Source organism: Triticum urartu, chromosome 4A, assembly GCF_056163025.1.
Source record: "Triticum urartu cultivar PI428250 chromosome 4A, HENAU_Tu73, whole genome shotgun sequence".
Lineage (NCBI taxonomy): Eukaryota > Viridiplantae > Streptophyta > Magnoliopsida > Poales > Poaceae > Triticum > Triticum urartu.
The window spans coordinates 75,396,413-75,410,844 of record NC_141876.1 but is presented as its reverse complement, the minus strand read 5'-3'; the positions used below and the strand labels follow the sequence as shown (position 1 = coordinate 75,410,844).

Below are 14,432 nucleotides of genomic sequence, written 5' to 3'. Positions count from 1 at the left end.
CCAAGCAACCCTCCAATGAAGAAAGTGCAATTGAAACAATCAAGAACGGAAAAATAATTAGACTCCCTCGTCAATTGTTTGGATTGGAATTAGGCTCCTCTACTCTAGTCGTCCTCTTCTATTTCGGGCAGTAGCTCAGCCCGTTCCGGGCCTTCCTTTACTGAATCTATTAGTAGTTGCACTTTTCGACATATGCCTTTATTTAGGCATTGGTTGTAGGCATCCCCTTCTCTTCAAGGAATTTCTGCGCCCGGTTCCTGATCAAGTGTTGGAAAAACCGGAATATGATGCTTTCTACTTCAGCAGTAGGGTTGGCCTGAAGCCAGCCCATAGAATAGATACGGGCGTGTTCTACACAGGAGTTCTTGTAGAACATGTTCCAATCAAACCTCTTTCCCTTCGTCTCCGGTTTTCAATACGAACAAGTGTCATCCTCTTCTCCCATCGTTTGGATGGAATACCCACGTGGAGCTGACCTTCACTTTTCAGAGACAGGGGCAAGCCGATAATTTGTAGCCTCCCTGGTTGTTTTCTGGAAATTTCAGTAGAAGTGAAGCCCTGTAGGAGCTCCCTAAGGACTCTAGCTAAGACCTTTTTGAGACCCTGGGTGACTCGCGTGGACTTATCCCCTCTCGGTAAGCCGAAGACCATATCGTCTGCGTAGCGTGCGTAATAGAAGACTACGGCCCCATCCTCTCGGACCATTACCCTTTCAAGCTTGGCATCCAATATATGGAGATAGCAGTGAATGAGGACAGGTTCAATCGGGCTTCCGAGCGGTATTCCTCGCTTCTGGCACGTGTAACTCTTACCTTTTCTATCTACGTGTGGTTTTCATGAAAACCTATTTTATCAACCTATGGACTCCTTTCAATGACAGAGTCTTTGGAGCAAATTGGTTCAGGATTCTAAGGTTAGAAAAGAGTTACCACTCAAGGGAGGAACAGGATATGTGGAAGGCTATCCTGGTGGCTCAAGACTGACCGGTATACCTGGACCAGTCTATATTGAGCCATATTCATCAATTCGTCAGGCAATTTGGCCTCACACAATGTATCCCTGTTCCACCAGACGCTTAATCAACCCTGGAACACAAGAGAACCCTTCTTATCGAAGAGAATTGCGTATTAAACAGATGAGAGAAATAGCCCTAAATATGTGCATCGAGTAAGTCATTACCTTCTATTGGATCTCCAGTATCGCTCATCAAGTACTTGATCAGATTCCTCTTTTTTCTTGCAATTGCAAAGTGGTGGAAAAAATTTGTATTTCGGTCACCATGTCGTAGCCAATTGGCTCTGCCCCGCTGGAGCCATGCTACTTCTTCTTGTTCAAACAGGTTCTCGAGCAGCAGTCAAATTGACTTCCCCTGCTTGAGCGTAATGCCCGCCCCTGGTGTGGTGGAAAAAGCCTCGTTTTCTATTCCTTTTAAAGCTGCTGATGCGAGCTACCGAACAAACAAGATTAGTACAAAAAGCCACAACTAGCACTAGCTTTCGTGATTGCTTCTTTCTACCTTTCTCACTCCGGTAATTGCTCCTTCTCCAAAATATCACTACGGACAAGATGAGCTAATAGAAAAAGTTAGGGCAACAGATGATAGCGACTCGCCAGACTCGAACTGGCATAGGCGGATCGGATCAAACGAAATTAGCCTTTCTTCCATCAACAGGAATCGCTTTGATTTCGCAGTTCAAGAGGATGGTGGGGGCAACCTCTCTACATCTGCGGGCCGGTAGGCCAGCCAACTAACTCTTCAAATGAAGAACTGATTACTCCACATCTGTGAACCTATCATTCCCCGCCCTTGCCCATTATTTCTTTTTGTATCACGCTAGGACTTTGCCTCTTTTTTTGAGGAAAAATATGGAAGTAGAATCTCCTCTATTTTAGAGGCGTCTTCCAAATCCAATTTAAGATCAATGAGGTCTTTCAGAGAGCCGCTGCTCTTTCCATTAAATTCTAGGATCTCTTCGATCCTATGCGCAAAAGCAAGGTGTGAGCCCGCGACCCCTCGATCGCTCTCAGAGTCAATCGGCCCAAACCGGGTTATGAGCTCAACGAAAAAAAAGTATTTTTAGAAATTGCCTGCAAAACCGCCTTGCGAGCGTTAGCGTCAGCGTCAGCGCCATCTCCCGATGGATATTTTTTGCGCATCTCCAATAGCGCCTTGGCCCTATTTTCTTCTTCGTCTATTGGGGAAGAAGAAGAGGTGGAGTAGCAGGCGGATCTCATCCCTCCTGCGGACTTCCCCGTACTCAAAGTGACTCTGAGAGATTGCGCTTCTCTACTAATCGCATTCTGTTCAAGAATCACTGTTTTCATGATCGAATGACGAAATAGATATACGAACTGTATAGGATCATTCGCTGGGATGGGATAAGTGATTCTTTTATAGGATTCCCATGGGATCGTAGAATCAACTAAGGATGGAATAGGTATTTGTGATCGATTAGCTTCCAGTATGACCGAAGACTTTCTATCTGCATTCAGAATAACCACACAATCAGGTTGTTGGTTCAACCCAAAATTGATCTTCTTCTTTCTTGAACGGAATTTTTTTTTATTTGCAAAAGATTTGGTCAAAAACGCCCCGATCTTCCATTGAGAATCATCGAATGAGAATTCACATTTCTTAAATAGCTTCTTAAATAGCTCGCCATTTCTTCCTTATCTCATAAATAAATAAATGATTGGTCTTTAAAAAGAAGGAACGGCCTTTTTGACGACTGGGAGATCCTATAAAATGAAGAGCGTTTTGTAAACAAATCAGTGTCTTGTCTGAATCGAGAATAGCAATTCCATTTCTTGAACCACGGATATAGACTTTGAAATGGTGATCAGCTACCCGACGGCCGAGATGTGCATTCGTACAAAGTAATTTAGTACAGACTATCGAAAGCATTGTCATTTTGCGATTTGAGTTCCGGAGATACAGGTGGTAAGTTATGGGTAATGCGGGGGAACTTTAAGACGAGATAGAATACCTAATATGGGAGTGGTTTAAGTGAGAGAATAGCTCCCTTACCAAACCAACTGAGCTATTTGCCATGTTTTTGACAAATGACCTAACTTTGATGTGATGTGCCCGGCTAGCCCGGATCATTCTTAGAGCAGTCGAGGTTACCGGAATTACGGCCTTCCATACAAGAACTGGCACTATTGTAACTCGCTATGGGCCTCCTGCCTTCTCGAAAGAAACTGGCTTTTGAAGAAATTACTCTATTTTACGCATTTAGTTGAAGCGGATTCAAAGAGCTCTATCGAGCAAGGAAGGAGTATACTATACTGTAGCTGGATAAGCTAGATACCAAAACTTTGATAAAGATTGAGGCAACCCATTTGAATAAGAACCGGACGGACCCCTGTGGAGATGGCATAAACAATCCTTTGACGAACTTTCTGGTTAACATAGAATCTATGAGTTTTTTCTTCTAATTACTACTACTAACATTATTCAATCTGGTATCCAAGAATTTATTAAGCTCATCCCGCAAGCACATGTACACATCTTGGATTTTACCGTCTTAAGATGGAAGAAGATTCGTTCTCCTACCCATTTCTAAGTTAAGCAAGAGATAACTCATAATTTGATAAGCACTCGCACTCGCATCTTGGGTCACTGGAACCTGATGATAATTACTCACTCCTTCATCCTGAGAAAGGATCTTGGCTATGAAAAAAAATGGATCACTAGCTTGCGCAGCAAATTGAATGAAACTTTCGTCCGAAGTAAACATTTCAGTCTGGTGTTCGTTATACCATTTAAGGGCATCATCTAAGTTCGAGAACTTTGGATACTTAAAGGCTGCAGCACATGCTAAGTGTTGACTGGGATTCTTTTTTTCCGACAGGTGGTTTTGTGCTGGAGGTTGAGGATGATCGGCAGAAAAGAGTAATAAACTTTTTGACAAATCACGCTCATGAAAATGCAATACACCTGAATGGTAGATTCTACCACGGAAGTCCATGAATGCTGGCAAATAGAATTGATAACCTTCGTATGCTGACGCAAGTCTTATTAAAAAATCTTCATAACTAGCCTGCTGCACCTGTTTTAATAATTTATTTAACAGTATGTTATAGCTACAAGCATTATTAATACCTTTGACGTTATTGAAGTAGCACTCCCTCAATATGTCTGAGGCTTCTGTCGGATTCACGCGAGCCAGAGCATTTGGTAAAAGAAGCCCACACTCAACTAATCATTGACGATTCTTTTCAAGAAATCTCAAGAGCCTTTTGTTTATTTCAAACGCTTGAGACTGAAGCCCATTCAAAATATCACACATCTGCTTGTATTCTTTTTTATGTAACTTTATATAGAAGTGGTTTAAGTCATGGGAAGTTAATAGCCGAAAGAGCCTTTTGTGTGAATTCCCCAGCGGCGAATTAACAACTTGTGGGGCCCTATCTATTCAATCTCTCGAGCCCCAAGAAAACCCCCCTCTCCCTCGGACTCAATCTCTCTTTTGACTCTATATATGTGGGCACCTGATATCTATGAGGGTTCACCCACCCCGGTGACAGCATTCCTTTCTATTGCGCCTAAAATCTCTATTTCTGCAAATATGTCACGTGTTTCTATTGTTGCTTCCTATGGGGGTACATTACAACAAATCTTCTTTTTCTGCAGCATTGCTTCTATGATCTTAGGAGCACTGGCCGCCATGGCCCAAACGAAAGTCAAAAGACCTCTAGCTCATAGTTCGATTGGACATGTAGGTTATATTCGTACTGGTTTCTCATGTGGAACCATAGAAGGAATTCAATCACTACTAATTGGTATATTTATTTATGCATCAATGACGATAGATGCATTCGCCATAGTTCCAGCATTACGGCAAACCCGTGTCAAATATATAGCGGATTTGGGCGCTCTAGCCAAAACGAATCCTATTTCGGCTATGACCTTCTCCATTACAATGTTCTCATACGCAGGAATACCCCCGTTAGCCGGCTTTTGTAGCAAATTCTATTTGTTCTTCGCCGCTTTGGGTTGTGGGGCTTACTTCCTAGCCCTAGTGGGAGTAGTGACTAGCGTTATAGGTCGTTGGGCGGCCGGAAGGTTGCCATGAGTAAGGTTGGGAGACCGAAGGCAGTTTTCCGTGCACCGGACACGTAGCTTACCGAATCAGTTGCAACACAGATGGGAATGCATGCTACGAAAGACAGGGTCGAGTCTGATACATCAACCGTCGACTCCATATCCTTGTACGAGTCCACAATCACTACACGAGATGAACCTGGGTTTGGTGAATGGAAGTTGGCCTTAGGTGTAATAGGACTCCCAGTTACTGCGCGCGATCGTATACTGAGGTGCTCCCCGTCGGTTGTTGGAACGACGCGAGCCGGGCCGGGCCTCGATTCCTTTCAAAAAGATGAAGGGACAGAGGTGACTAATTCCCCATCTCATTTGGGGCGGAAAACGAATCGACATCTCGATGTGATACAGCCCTTTCCATTTTCGTTGGGAAAGAACGGCGAAGTCCATCCGAACCCTCCAATGAAGAAATAAGAGGAGAGCAAAGTGCCAATGGCGCGCGAAGCGCATGCGGAAGGGGCACGGAGAAATAAAGAAGTGTGGGGGAGAAGCAGCCGAGCTCATTCCCTTCGCTTCCTGGGCCCAAAGCAGTGCTTTGTTTCCTGGCCAAATCAAGGATTTGGGGCTGATTGCAAAAGATATCTGAATAGAAAGATAGATCCATCCATCTATCCAGATATCTAAAAAAGAATCGATTTTGATTTCATGAAACCTTTGATTCAAAGAACTGCGCTTAGCCCCCCCGCTCATGAAACGGCTCTGCTGCAATGGATGGCAGAGGGTCCATAGTACCCGAAGCACTGGAGTGATCCAGTAGCCGGGAAGGGGCCTAGAAGTGCCTACTACTACACCACACTACACTTGGCTCTACACATTTACAGAGCTTACCCCTATCCAGTGTCTGGCAGAACGTTGGGGGCTTCAATCGTCGACTCGTTATCCCCATCTCAGCCCAGGCTAACGGAGCCTGACTTATTCAGGGGAGAGAGTGGAGCCTATCGAAGCACTCTTGAGAGTAAGATCCTTGGCTCCTCTTCATTCTCTACAGGGGTCTCTGCCCACATGGAAGCGGGGCAGAGATGGATAAGATCAAACACGGGAATAAGAAGCATTTGAAATGCCTTTTTGATCATTTTGATAGAGGGGGATGGATAAAGTGGGCAAAACAGACTCACATTTTTCAATCGAAAAGATGGGTTCCTTTTTCGTCTCGACAAAGAAAGAATCATCTTGAAAACGCTCCTAACCCCTTCGTAGGGCCGTGTATAGTAAGTGATCCGAACCTGCCCGGAGCGAGCCCCCCTTAGAGGCAAGTGAAGTTGGTGAGCCGTATGATGGGCAACTATCTCCTGCGGTTCGGAGAGGACTCAGCTGTTAGTTAGTACCCCCTTGGTTTCGGGGTGGACCCTTTCACTCTATTTTATTATATACGCTTAGCGAAAAGAATGTTTTTTGATAGACCTAGGACATGTATTCTATATGAACCAATGGATCGTGACAAGTCGTTACTACTAGCAATGACTTCCTCTTTCATTACTTCATCCTTTCCATATCCCTCTCCCTTGTTCGATCTTACTCATCAAATGGCACTCAGTTCATATCTGTAAGTTCGTTCGATCATTGACAAGGTTCAAAGAAAGGGTGGGCCATTCACCATGAAGGCTAAAAGCGAGATAGGCTTTACTGGACATTTTCGCTTACAAAGGCGAAGACAATTCCGCGTTTTTTCAGCCGATTCTCCGAAATTTAAGACAATTATCCTCACTCAAACTTCAAAAAGTCCTTTTTTTCTGATGTAAATTCTGTCTGTCTCCTTTGTCCTTCCTAACGCTGGTCTAGTCTCCGATTAAAGGATTGATACGGGCGTGCTTCCTTGCAGAGGGTTGTTTTAGACACCTACCCACCAGAAACTTCGCTTTGCCACCCAGGTATAACCAAAGCCTTCCACAAAGGAATATTTACTACTGGGTCCATCACGTGTCCAGATACCGGTGCATCCCTTGCCGTTTCCCCATCGGCTGAAGTTGGATCAAAGTCCCCGGACGCGAATGCTCATTATAGAAAGAACTAGGCCTACTTAGGTAAACAGGCACCCCATCACTACCGTAGTAGTTGAAATCTCTAACTTAGGTGCGTTTGCCCATTACTTCTACCCATCTACGCGATTCTGAGATCCAGCCATTGGAACTGAGAGATCCCCGCTGTTTGACCTACTCAAGTAGGCTTTCTATTGAATATCCACCCGTGGTAATTGCTTGACTGGTAGAAGCACCAAGCTTTGGTACTATAGTCGTACTCGAGACCCTATTGAGCTGCTTAGTCTTCTCCTTTCTTTGGCTGGTGAAGGGACGGTGGACTTGTTGTTTCATTGCTCTCGCGCTCTGATCTTGATATTGATTGCCAACTCGGATAGAGGAAGTAAGCTGTTCTGTTTGGGCCATCGTTCTCTGTTCTATTGGATTTGACACTTTTTCTGATCTCCCTCTGCCTGTTTTTGAGCTCAATAAAAGAGAAAGTTTCATGCCAGTATGGGCGAAAACCATCAATTTTCACATTCCCCTAATAAATGGGTGTTTTTGAGGTCCTTTTTCCGATCAGTTTCATGCCAGTATGGGGTCAAAGTATACAAAAATCACATTCTCCCCGTAGAACGCTGTTTTTAGAGCTCTCCTTTTTTGGAAACTTTCATTGCGCATAGTACGAAAACCAACAGAAATCCCACTGGCAAGGGTGTTGTGCCGGTTGCCGACCAGGCGATCGACCAGCTTCCGACCAGAAGCGTTGGTCCAGTGAGGTGAGCCACGACCAGAACAGAGCTGTTACAAAGGAAGCCCACTCCCTTATGTTCTGATGGGAAATAGGACTAGGATCTGTAATAGTTGTATCTGCTTTCCTTTGGTTTGCATGGGCACGTGATACATTCCTAGCATGACGTTGGAACAAGCAAGGACCCAGCGTGATCCAGAGGGCAAGCCCATCCCGGGTAACTTTGTATCCTGACCCAAGCCGGAAGTTTGTCGAACTTGTAGTCTAGGACATTGGTAGGGATCCGCATGGGCACGCTGAACAATCCGATGGCCACCCACAACACGAAACATCGGCCCCGCTCGTAGCGCTTGCCGATCATCCCTATCTCTACCGGGCCCGTATTCCCCGCCTCGCTGATACTTATTCATTTCTTTGAATCGATAAAGATGGGTATCCATGCCTCTTAGTTCCGGGGAGATACTGGTTATGCCAGTGTGGACAAGTTCAAATGGAGCAAACCCGCAAGAGCATGGAGCATAGGATTTGAATTAGCCCAATGCGGATGGCAGCGATCGAGCAACTAAACGAGCGAACTCCAAATAGAAATCTTTTGCGCTTTCCTAATGTGTTCTAACAGGTGTTACAAGCTTCGATAATCTAGCGTGAACTAACCCGAACTATGGTTTCGCTTCCCTAAACTATGTGGTATAATCACTTTAAGTGAAGCATGTCCCGATGATTCCCCGGATAGGAGAAGGCCAGCTGGGTCATTTGTTTGTATAATTACGAGTCAATTCACTCCTGCGGTTTTTGCCCGAGTCAAAAGACAAGCAAGTCCTTTGAGTACACAGCGAACGAAGTGCCAGAATGTGAGCCTAGGGTGAACAGTGGTGCTTCCATGGCAGTTGGATAGTAGATCAGAGAGGCAGGCCAGTAGAATATGGAGTTGTTTTCGTTCTCTTGTTATTCTTTTCTGGCTATAAGTATTTCTGTCTTGGATTCGTTTGGCCATTAGGTTTGAATTGCCTTCTCTTTCTGTCTTCCATTTGAATTCCGTGATTTATCCTGCTATTTGGAGAGTAGTTGATATGGTCTTTCTTGGGTTTGGCTTTCAAAGTGCAGTTCGAAAAGAGTGAGTTGCTGTCAATGGCTGGAATGGAATATATAAATAAGATGGAAAATATGGCTTTCTTTCCATCTACCTATTTGAAGTAGTAAGCTTATCTTTTAGGTGGGAATAGTTTACAATCGAGTTTGAAAGCATTAATGAAGTGAGCCTATTACATCAAGTTCTTTTTTGACCTTTTCATTTGAAAGTAGCCATAGGCAAGGAAGGCTACCTATTGATACGGAAAGAAAGCCATCTCTGGCTATTCTTTTTTAGGGTGGAAAAGAGTGCTCCATATCCATATATGTGCTTGGAGGGAAGGCCACATCTTTAATTGTATTCTTTTTCGAGGTCATCCTCTTCAGCCTGTGTTAGTAGTGCTAGTTTTTCGTTTTTAGTACCTTACAGGTCTATAGAAAGGCTTAGAGGATCCTAAAGTGTCAGTTTATGTTGGAATTGCTTTGCTCTTTTTCAAGCAAATAAGCTTGAAAGAAAGTGCTTTTATTTGAGTGGAAATGAAAGAAGAAATCGTCTATCTAGACAGAGTATGTGTATTATTCGGTCCATGCTTGCCCTTCTAGGCCCTTTAGATCTATATCTATCTTACTATCGAAAAGGGTTTTAGGAGGAGCAGAGCAAGTCGCGTTTACAGCCAGCAGTTCTTATGGGCGTAACTCCCTCTAGTATTCCAATAATCTCCTTTCCTCCAATATGTCACTAGTATTCAAGTATGCGGCTCGTATTAGTATGCCAGGCGTTCGAGAGACCAGAATTCTTTTCATAGCCTTCCCTTCAATATGCCATCTTGTCTTGCGGCGCTCTATCCTTCCAAGCGAGCCTGTGCTCGGGGAGCACTCCTTCTATCATTCATAAAATATGCTTATCTCTCCTTGGTCGTAAAGCTTCGCTTTGCTTTCATTTACCGAAAATGCCATTGGAGTTTCCAGCCGGGAGGCGCAGTCTCGTACAAGCAACTTCTCTTCCTCTTTCGAAAAGTAGCAAAGCGGTGTCAGGTTGGAAGCCTGCGGGCCAGTCTGTTCTAGCGCCTCATTCTTTACATCCTTGCATTACTCTCTTCCTTTCCTCCTTGCCCTAACTTGAACTGGCTGAAACTAAAATGGCCAGACTTTCTAATGATGGCACTGGCTTGGCTGGATCGACATGAACTTCTATTAGGACAGCAACTGTTTTGCCCCTTGTCGAACTTTGACTGAGACATAGCCTTGCTGCTGCGGGGCAGCCGACTTATAAATCTAGTTACTGTCCTTCTTGTTCATGTAGTGCCTGCCTCTCTCCAAAATTCCTTCCCGCACTTGATTGAGCAAAAGATGCAGCTTCACTAATTGAGTTAGGCACCTGCACTTCCACTGCAGCTCTGAGTTCATTCTTCAGACCCAAAAGAAATTGTGTCACCAGCAGCAGTCCTCCTACATTCAGATCATACAATTTAACCTAGCGGAGCGGATTCAACTACTTAAGATATTCTTCCTCAGAGCCAGTCTGCTCTCTATCATCATCTATCGTCTAAATAAGTAAATAATGACACCGATATAGATCTTGTTGAGGACCCCCATCCAAGCCATAGGAAAGAAAGCCGCTGGAGTGCGACGCTCAAAGCAAAAGTAAGTAATAGGGAAACAAGGTTCTATTAGGCTTGCAGGGCTGCTGCTCTTTGAAAGACGAGGTCTAGTGGAAGAGGCGGGTCGGGCAAGTTGAGTACTCAGATTCGGCGCTTGCTTGACATCTCTCTTTGAATCTGAAACCTGACATGACCATTGATTCCGCCTCCATTGCCGGAAAGGATAACGATGGATCTTTAGCTAGCTCATAGGCAGAGGAAAGGTATACGTTAACAGATAAGGAAAAGTGGATCCGCTACCAAATACGTTGTGGAGCCGTGTTCTCCAGGGAGGTTTGAGGGTTCTTGGGATGGGTTCTATGTTGCTGCCCATTCATTTCCTATTAATAAGGAGATATGTAAAGCCAGTCATTCTATTAAAGAGAACTTCCAGTGGCAGATTTTAGATGGTAATTCGGTGCGATTGTTATAAGACCCTTGGCTCGGTGGGACTGCATTGAATAGAAGGCCTATTCCTATGAACATGTCAGAGCTGTTGGAAGGTTTGTCTCTCTCCCACTATCTCATTCCTAATAGGGATTGGCATCTTAGTTTATTAGCTTTTTTTCTCCCTGATGAGGTGGTGCGAGAAATTTCAGCTGTACCAATTCCTAGAAGCATCTGTTCTGATACTTTGACATGGGGGTCTTCTGTTCACTCTGACGATTAGGATGAAGGAAGTATACAGGGAGGTCTACCAGCCATTTAATGAGGAAGGTGGTCTTCATTTCTCTTGCGTATGGAAGCTTAAGGTCATTCCCTGCATTCCGTTTTCTTGGTGGAAAGCTTATTGGAATAGACTTCCGTGCAGAGAACGAACTTCTTGTCTCAAGGAATTTGCTCCCATTGTCTCAGTGTTTTTTTTATGTTTGTGAAGGGGTAGTGGAGGACATAGACCATGTTCTGGTGAAGTGCACAGTAGCTAATCAAGTGTGGATGGTTGGTCTTCCTGAACTCTTTGAGCTGGAGCTTTGGACTCTACGAGGTATTGGGTGCTTGCCCTATTGAGAGTATCTTACATTCTCTCTTCACCAGACAGATAGACAAATAGGCAATCCGATAGAAAGATTATGGCTTCCTTACTATCAGCAAGCTCCCACAGGCGATGAACTGCTTCTGACTTCTTCATTCGGTTTGTAGCCATACCGTATAGAGTGAAAAATGCCTTTTTTGGAAGTAGCTAGATTCAAGCAAGCATCCTAGCAAAACGATCTTTTGACAATGGGCTCTGCCCAACACTGGGACTGACTGACTTTATACAGAGATAGAAAAGGCTGCAATCCAAGTTTGATAAGGCGGTTAAAGACATTCATTGTGGTTGGTCACGTTGGTGAATTAGATGAACAATCGATATTACCATCTTGGACTGTGAAGTCATCCATCCAGACATACTTCTTAGGTTAAATAGCCAAACATCTGAGTGAGTCAGTCTACCAATGCCTTGTGACTCATGACAGTAGTCCACCAGATCCCTAGTTGCTGTTTTTGTCCTTTTGGATACCACCTATTTTCATATTGAAAAGATTCCAGTACCTTCACCACAAACACAAGGCCTGCTGCTCCCTAAGTTGTAAAGTCGCCCGTTTGGTAATCGGAGTGAATCTATACTTACTCAACTACTAACTCTGAATGTTCTCGCTATCGAAGGATTTCTTTCTTTGCGTATGATGATTGAGGCTCAATTCCTTCCCGAAAGAATAGTAGACTGACAAACGTATCTTACTCGTTCCCTCAACTGCTCGACTGAAAGAACTCTTAGTTCTCATTCTGTTCTTTCTTGTTTTTTCAGGATCCAGGAAAGACTTTCTTTAAAAAGAGGAATCCAGATGGATAGATTGTGAAATAGAGTATCTCCTTCGATTGAAACATCAAGGATGAAATAGAGGACTTCTAACCGAATGATTGATGGAATTCAGGTGCGATTCCTAGTATTCAAATAAAAGAATATTAGATTACATATAAGTTATTTGTGTTCCTACTCCATTCTATTCTCTATTTCAATCTCATATGAGGTAGCTGGTCAAAGATAGGCTATGTCGACCCTTTCAAACTGTTTTCCATAAAAAAAGCATAAATCCGCTTATGGCATTCACCCAAGCATACAGAGACAGAGGAGAGCTTGCCTGCGGTAAAGGAAGGTTTTTACTACGAAGCATACGAGTCTGCTTTAACCAACAGGGGAGTGGGAAATACACTCCCCTGTTTGTTACAACTGATGCCCCGCCTATAAGCAGGTAGCTTGTGAGCTATCGATCAATTGTGAATGTTCTCATAGAATTGGATCTTATCTTATTCACATAAGTCTTTCATTTCATACATGTTTCCAAGAAAGAAATTAGGACAACCAATTAAGCATTGGATGAGTCAAAGGCTTCTTCGAGCATTTCCAGATCAACTAGGACAAGACTCAATAAAGTCACCAATGTTGCTGCTTGCTTGACTTTGCTTTTTTGAATCTACTTCTTTGCTTGTCTCGCCAATGAAGATACTGCATCATCTCTATACTTGCTAGATAACCAACACTTTGCTTCCCATTTCTTTTGCAATTAGATCGATCTCCCAATGCTTATATATGTGGTGCCCCATAGTGATGAATGGAGCAAAAGCTAGGAAGAATTAGGAAGCATCAGCCCGGAATGACCCCAAGACTTATTTGCAGGAATCATAGCCAGCCAATAGAATTACTCTTTTAATATAGCAGTGGTGACGCCATGGATCAAGGAAGAAGGTTTTGTCTTATCCCAGCAGCAATGAGAGCCTCTTTCTTCTCCTGATGTGAATACACAAACCCCTATAGCGTCCGACACCACTCACATACCCTAGAAATTCTTGTTGTGGGGCAAGTGAAAGTACTTTGATATGCCCCAGAGGTCTTCGAACCTTGGTATTTCGAATCAGATTGATAGCTTTTTGAATGGCTGCGGTTCCGGGACTCAAGTCTTTAGTTTACAGGTTCTACATTAGGTTCACGAAACGGATACCTATCTACACAGCAAGCTTCTTCAACAGGTCATTGGACATCACCCTCACTTCTTCTAGCAGGAAAGCACGTTAAGAGGTAAGATCGTACCTCAAGTCAAAGGGCCTCGTTATAGTTGGAGGCAACAAAACACACGCTGAACAAACCTCAACTTGCCTATTTTGTGTAACTGGTTGAAACTACTAATTTCCAGTTCATCTTACGATGGTATACGGTGACGGGCCAACCTTCTATACTAGTGCATTCATAGGAGGACGAAGCAGGAATTAGGAAGCCCTACACTTCAACCGGAGCGAACTTCACACTCGAACCTGGATATAGCAAATAGATCAAATAGGCTCAGAGAGATACGGGGCATAATCAAAAAAAAGAACCATTGGAGTGGCAATACAGCTAGATAGATAGATAGAAGGTCTGATTCTAAACGAAGTCTGATCTGTCACACCCAGCCATAAACAACCATTCCAGATTCCCAAGATGAAGTGGAAAGAAAAAGGATGCATTCAGGATCTCATACTTCGGCGAATCTAGGGGCTCAGAAGAGTGTCACCAACGACGGTAAATCGGTGGGCCAAACCAAAGAAAGACTGTCTCTTTGACGACGTGGTCACGGGGATACGATCCGACAAGAGAGATGCTGAAGAATATGCCCTCCTCAAGGGGTCAAGCACTCGATCAGAACTAAATCATCCTGCGGCACTCGTAGCATGAGCACATAGGGCAAGATGAAGAGAAGGATAAACGCTAAAGAGATCGTCAACTTCACCTTGGCATGCTTCCATCAGTGCCTCAAAACATTTGCTATTCTTATCTCTAGAAGGGTGCTTCTATTGTTGTAGTGTTTATAGCGAAAGAGGACAAAAGTCCAGCCGGACACCGTATAACTCCGGTATCGCGTCGCGGGTGAAAAGGGCCTGAATATTTCCTACCAGCA

General features: G+C 43.9%; 1 pseudogene; it reads right to left on the bottom strand.

Moving 5' to 3' along the window:
• Positions 1 to 509: 509 nt before the first annotated feature.
• On the bottom strand, positions 510 to 3,578 carry LOC147974856 (small ribosomal subunit protein uS2m pseudogene; annotated as a pseudogene).
• Between the last annotated feature and the right edge of the window lie 10,854 nt (positions 3,579 to 14,432).